Source organism: Peromyscus maniculatus, chromosome 6 (assembly GCF_049852395.1).
Source record: "Peromyscus maniculatus bairdii isolate BWxNUB_F1_BW_parent chromosome 6, HU_Pman_BW_mat_3.1, whole genome shotgun sequence".
Lineage (NCBI taxonomy): Eukaryota > Metazoa > Chordata > Mammalia > Rodentia > Cricetidae > Peromyscus > Peromyscus maniculatus.
In genome coordinates this window covers 101200340-101206339 of record NC_134857.1, presented here as the reverse complement: position 1 = coordinate 101206339, position 6000 = coordinate 101200340, and the positions used below count along the sequence as shown (strand labels likewise).

Sequence of the window (6000 nt, the reverse complement as noted above, 5' to 3'; positions counted from 1 at the left end):
GGCCTGACCAGTCCCTCACACTTGTCACGTCCAGATCCACTCCTGCGCCCCTCCCTCCCTTCCAAGTTTTCAACTGATGTCTTTTCCCCCTTCCCTTCCCTTCCCGGCTTCCCCATGTCCCACAGTGTCTGCCAACAAACCCTATTGTAGACCAGGAGCCTTCTCACCCCCTCCTGCTGCAAGCTGGCTTCAGAGGGAGAGCCTCTGGGCTCTACAGTCGTCTCCGGGTTTATCTCCCTGCTTGTATTCTACCTTTGGCTCCTCGACTTACTAAGGAGTGGTCTTTCCCCTTTGTTTGTTTTGAGATAGGATATATGTACCAGGCTGACCTCAAACTTACTATGTAGCCAAGGACAATCTTGAATTTCTGATCCCACTCCTCTGCCTCCTGAGTGCTGGGATTACAGGTATGCATCCACACGTGGCTTATGTGGTTCTGGGGTTTTAACCAAGGTCTTGGTGCATTCCAAGTAAGCACTCGGACTGAGCCAGATCCTGGAGCAAGAGTGATTAAAGTTATGTCCCTTTGCTCAAAATCTTCTAACTTTTCGGCTGCCACAGCAGATAGCTCTTAGGACATCCAGGGCTCCAAGTAAAGGCATGTCTCACTTTGCTTGTTTGGTTTTTCAAGACAGGGTTTCTCTGCATAGCCTTAGCTGTCCTGGAACTCACTCTGTAGACCAGGCTGGCCTTGCACTCAGAGATCCTCATGGCTCTGCCTCCCAGTGCTGGCATTAAAGGCGTGAGCCACCACCACCTGGCTCCATGGCTCACTTTAATATCTCTGACCCTGTTTTAGCCACAGCAGTCTCCTGCTTCAACATGCTTCGACATGCTGGGCACACTCCTGCCTCAGAACTCTGACCTCCCTAGAATGTTGTATTTTGTTGTGTTTTCCAGGACCCACATAGTCCAGTCATTCTTACTTTTTTTTAGGCTTTGCTAAAGTGGTTCCTTCTCCATGAGTCCTCTCTAGCTCTCCCTATAACACCCCTTCTCACCCCATTCTTCTCCAGTTGATTTTCCATTCTATTACTATCACGATGTTCGATGGTATTAAGTCTAAACTCATGGTTTGTTGTGCATTTCCACACTGGGCTGTAAGCTTTCTGTGGAGGAACCTGGGCCTCATATACCCAGGATAGTATCTCCAACCAGACTTGGCACACAGCATGCACTCGGTACCTATCCGTTGCATTAATCAATGCAGATGTGGCTAGGAATGAGACGGGGCATAGATAAAGCCAATTTGGCAAGCTTTTAAAGGTTGTTGTGGAGCTAATGTGCCTCCCAGCTTTCCAATGCTCAATGTACAGACATAAAAGCAGCTCAGCCACTGAGTCATAGTGCCCGTCGATCACACCCAGTCAGGTCCATCTGCTTGTCTAGGAAAAACACCGCTCTCTCCGATATGCTCTCCTCGATACTAAGACCAGAGGGAGTTTCTATCAGGAGCCGTTCCACAGAAGAGGCTTTGAACCTGTCCTTGATCAGAGCATCTGAGAGCTGAAGAAACAAGGACCAGTGATCCACAGTACCATCTGTAATGTGTTTGATGCCGTGGGCAAGGCATAATTATGTAGAAGCAATTGCATGTAGCCAGACCCACCAGGGCCCTCGGCACAGCTTTCTGAGACGGGACAGATCTGAGAACTGACAGAGGGACAGACAAGTTGTATGGATGTTGCACTTTATCTCTCAGGCAGGTTCTTAACACATGATTTATTGATGTATGGGGCTCACGTGTGCCAGCATGCTCATGTGGACGTCAGAGGACAACATGCAGGAGGCAGTTCTTTCTGTCCACTCTGTGGGTCCCAGGGATCAGACTCAGGTCCTTAGGCTTGGTGGCACTGATGGTGGCACCATCGGGGAAGCTTTTGCTGAATGCTGAATAACGGAGAGCTGATGCCTGGTTGCCTGCTGCCCTGCACAGTTGCTGAGAAGTCGACTAGTCGTCTGTGAGAGCGAGGCTCTGCTGGTGCCCTGTAGAGTCCGGGTCAGTACGGCCTTGGACGTGCTACTGTGGTCCATGCACATGGTGTGTCCTAGAGAAGCACGGTGCAGAACCTGTGCAACTGGGCAACCCTCCGGCTTAGAAGGCTGGATAACTGTAAAGACTTCAACCTGCGGTCTACAACACTTGGGCACGTACTTACTAAGTGTCCAGTGCCCCGAAACAGCACCGGCCATGTCTCATGTATTAGAGAAGCAGACTAAAGGAGCGGCAGATAGCAGAGCCAGACGCTTGCTGTAGTTGGGATCGTACGTGTTTCTGAAGGCTCACGTGTCAAAGGCTTGGGTCCCAGCATGTGTCCCCATTGAAAAGTGATAGCACCTCTAAGGGGTGTGGCTCCGTGGGAGACAGTTAAGCCAGCTGGGCATGCCTTAAGGAGATATTGCCACTTAGGCCTTTCCTCTTTTACCTAGCCACCATGAAGTAAGTGGCTTCCTCCACCACACACTCCAGCTGTGGTGTATTTATTGCCTTGCCACAGGCTCAAAAGCACCAGGGCCAATTTCAGCTAATCATGGATTGGAAAAACAAAACCTCTGAAACTGTGAGCTGAAATGTTTCTTCTTTTTTTTTTAAAGTTGATTATCTCTGCTGTTTTGTTATAGCAATGAAAAGCTCCCTACAAACGTTCTGTAGTAAGAATCTGGAGCTGGCTCTCTCAAAAAACTTTCAAAGCAATTGAAGCCATGTGGTGCTCTTCATGACAGCTACAAAATCTCAGTGAGTTGCCACACGCTCACTTGAGCAGTGTGATTTTCCCATCAAGTAACTAATTGTGGAACACGCATCGCAGTAGATGACTGAATTGCATCATTATTCCAGACTACTAACTGTAAGCAATTAAATGAGGGATGGTTACCAAAACTCACGACTGAAGTAAGTTTCCCATTAAGAAATTTAATTCTATAAAAAATTACAAATATTTGCTCCACTGGGCAGACTAGTTATTTCTTCTGCCCAAGATCTCATAACTTGTTCATGACTAGGAAATAGCTCCCTGTGTCTATGAGCTTGAAGTACATTTCTTTTGAGTTCTGTGGTGAGTAAAAGAATTTTGTAAGAGTTAAATTTCACACATACATCCAAAGACACATTTTTTTCTTGTACTTATTGGCAGATATAAAGAAATCGCATGGTAATGAAGTTTGAAAAAAATATGCAAGATGACATGGACTAAGCCAGTTGCTCAGCTTTCCTGCTCTTGGATGACTGAGTCTCCAGGAATTCATTCATTCACGGCCAAATTGCCTTCAAAGCTTTCTGTGAGTCAAGCTCTGAGATTTTTTTTTTCTGGCACCATTTGGGAGAGTGGGGTGCAGAGCAGAAGACATGACCCTTGACCTCAATTATCTCCTAGTGTAGTGAAAGACATGACATTGACCTCAAGTGTCCCCTAGTGCAGTGAAAGACTCTCTTGTTTGTAGTTACCTAGCACTGTGTCTCCCGAGGAGTGTGACCCTGTATGATCTGGTGGTTCGGAGAGATTTAGGTCTTCCAAGGGTAGTTGGCCCTGAGTTGTGTTCGTAAAGATTGGGATACAGAAATTTGGGTAACCAACCAATCAACCACCCATTCTGATTGCTGTTTGACGACATTTGGTTTGGGATGTTTGGGGAGACTTTGATAGAGTAGTTGTCTAGAGAAACTCAGGGATTCCCTCCTCTGAACACATGCAACCTTGTGTGACTCAGCCAGCAAAAAGGAAGTAAAACTGCAGCGAGCCAGGCGGTACATCCTCCAGCTCTGACCTCCCACAGACTTTGCTGGGCAACAGTTGTCATTCACTTTGAGCGATAGAAAAGAGGGGCAGAGATTCCCTAAGGTCACACGGACAGGGCGGCAGCAAAGACCAAGGGCCCAGATAGGTCTGGTGCTTACTGCTACTCCCACGTGATCAACTGTAGGCAGAGAGAGTTTCAAAAGACAGACTAGTTATCTCCTGGGTCTCTCTTCATTCCTGGAGAATAAAAGCAACAATCCCTGGTGTTCAATTAAATCCACATGGAATAAGTTATTTGGGGGAAACGTTTAGAACCTGAAAGAAACTTGGGAAGCTCCCGTTTTGGCTACCTTGGTTTTACTAAGTTTACTAAGGTGAAAAACAGGTGCAGGAAGATAACAGTGATTTGAAAAACTGGGCTGGGAAGATGGCTTGGAGGGTGGAGGGTGGTGGTGATGGGGATGGGTGGGTATAAAGGTGCTTGTAACTAAGTCCAAAGGCAGATTGGGGAGGAGGCCTGGGGGGTAGGAGGAGGGAGGACAGGGGAATCTGTGGTTGACAAGTAGAATGAATAGAAAATCTCTTAATAAAAAAAATAATAAATTAATTTAAAAAATCTGAATTCAACCCCTGGTACCCACATGGTAGGAAGAGAGGAGTGACTCAAAGCTGTCCTCTGACTTCCCCAAAGGACGCTCTGACACATCATACACACATACACACACACTAAGAAACAGAAGTAACTTAAGAACAGTTAAATGACGCCTACCTATTTCATGGCTTCATTCACCGTAACCTTCTGTTGGCCTCATGACATTCACAGACAGAAGGAAAATCAGGGCTCTGTGTTTTCTGGCAGACCTTCTCCGTGTCTGTCCAGGCTGAAAAACAGGCAGTGTTGAACTGTGCTTTGTGCAGCAGGAGAGATCAAGGTCAGGAACAGGCCTCAGTAACTTGGAGCTAGAGCTGACCCTTGACCCAGTTCTACGGCAAGTCAGCCTTGTGATCCTCGATTTCCTGCTCCAGGCTCTTCCCTGGATTATTACCCCACCACGCTTTCCTCCCTCACCACTCTGCTGTCGGAGGGTGTAACAGGGAGTGTCCCGACACATTTAGACTGTCTCTCCAAGCAGCAATGGAAAACAGAGTCTTCATCGAAGAGACTTTAGAAAATAGATTGAGGCTGGGGAGGGGGGTGGTTATAGAAAGGGAGAAAGGGGGACGTGCCACTGGGGAAAGGTGTGAACAGAGAAGTATATCACTCTGGGCAGCTTGTACCCCAAGGAGTGTGTCCAAGCCTGTCTACATCTCAGAACTCTGTGCTGCCTGTTGTTAGAGAGATGCTTCTATGGTGAAATAAGAATGCGTGTGTCTGTCTGTCTAGGGAGCTCTCTGCATTCCGGCAAGACTCCTGACTTTAGCAGGCTGAGTCAGGGATGGGCCCTTTGTTAGATAAACTCAGTCACAGGTTTCTCAAGACTTTGTAAACTGATCCCATGAGGGAGTATTTCCCTTTCCTTAAATGGATTATTATAAAAGATTGGATGCAAATCAGGAATTCAGTTTTTAAGTAAATAGCTTTCCCGCCCACACAGTCAGCTTGCCTCATGTTAGTGCGTGCAGCTTCTGACAAGTCCAAGGTTTTCCAACATGGACTTTTTATTGGAAAGAGATGAGGATTTAGGAGTTCTTTAAAGGGCTCTGTCTGGACCTTGGTCACACGTCACAGTTGAAAATCACCGCCTGGCCATCAGAGCCTTTGAACCTACATGTTACTTAGGCTGCAGCTGTAATAATGACCATTTCAGCAAGGAAACAGACCCAAGATGCTCTTGGTGTACCTGGGATGCTGTTCTGCTCAGGCAGGTGTGATGTCAGAGTCTGGTCCAGGAAGCCCGGACAAAACCTTGGGCAGGACACTTAACCCTCCTTGGGGTTTTCTCTATCTACAGAACAGGAGCACTCGGTCCCATCTCCCTGCGCTGCAGTGAGGACCCCATGGAAAACACCCACCTGCAGTATCTCTCTGCTGTGTTAATTGGGACACGAAGAGCTTCTCTAAGAGTGCCTTTCTCTCTCTTCACGTGAAATTGTCTCCTGGTCATGTAGAAAACCATAACTGTAGATATGTGTTTTTTTAATATTAGAAAAACAGAAGAAAAAAAAAAGAAAGAAAGCCTGCCTGTGTTTTCAATGCTCTGAAAGCATTGCTAGTGTCTTGGTATTCTTTCTTTGATATCAGATTCTTCACACAGTTACACAG

The 6000-nt window shown here is 46.9% G+C and overlaps 1 long non-coding RNA gene across 1 annotated transcript; it reads right to left on the bottom strand.

Moving 5' to 3' along the window:
• Positions 1-1703: 1703 nt before the first annotated feature.
• Positions 1704-4777, bottom strand: LOC143273775 (uncharacterized). Its single transcript, XR_013051951.1, has 2 exons — positions 4507-4777; positions 1704-2048 (listed from the first exon to the last, which is right to left on the bottom strand). It is a non-coding gene; the product is annotated as an uncharacterized LOC143273775 (long non-coding RNA).
• Between the last annotated feature and the right edge of the window lie 1223 nt (positions 4778-6000).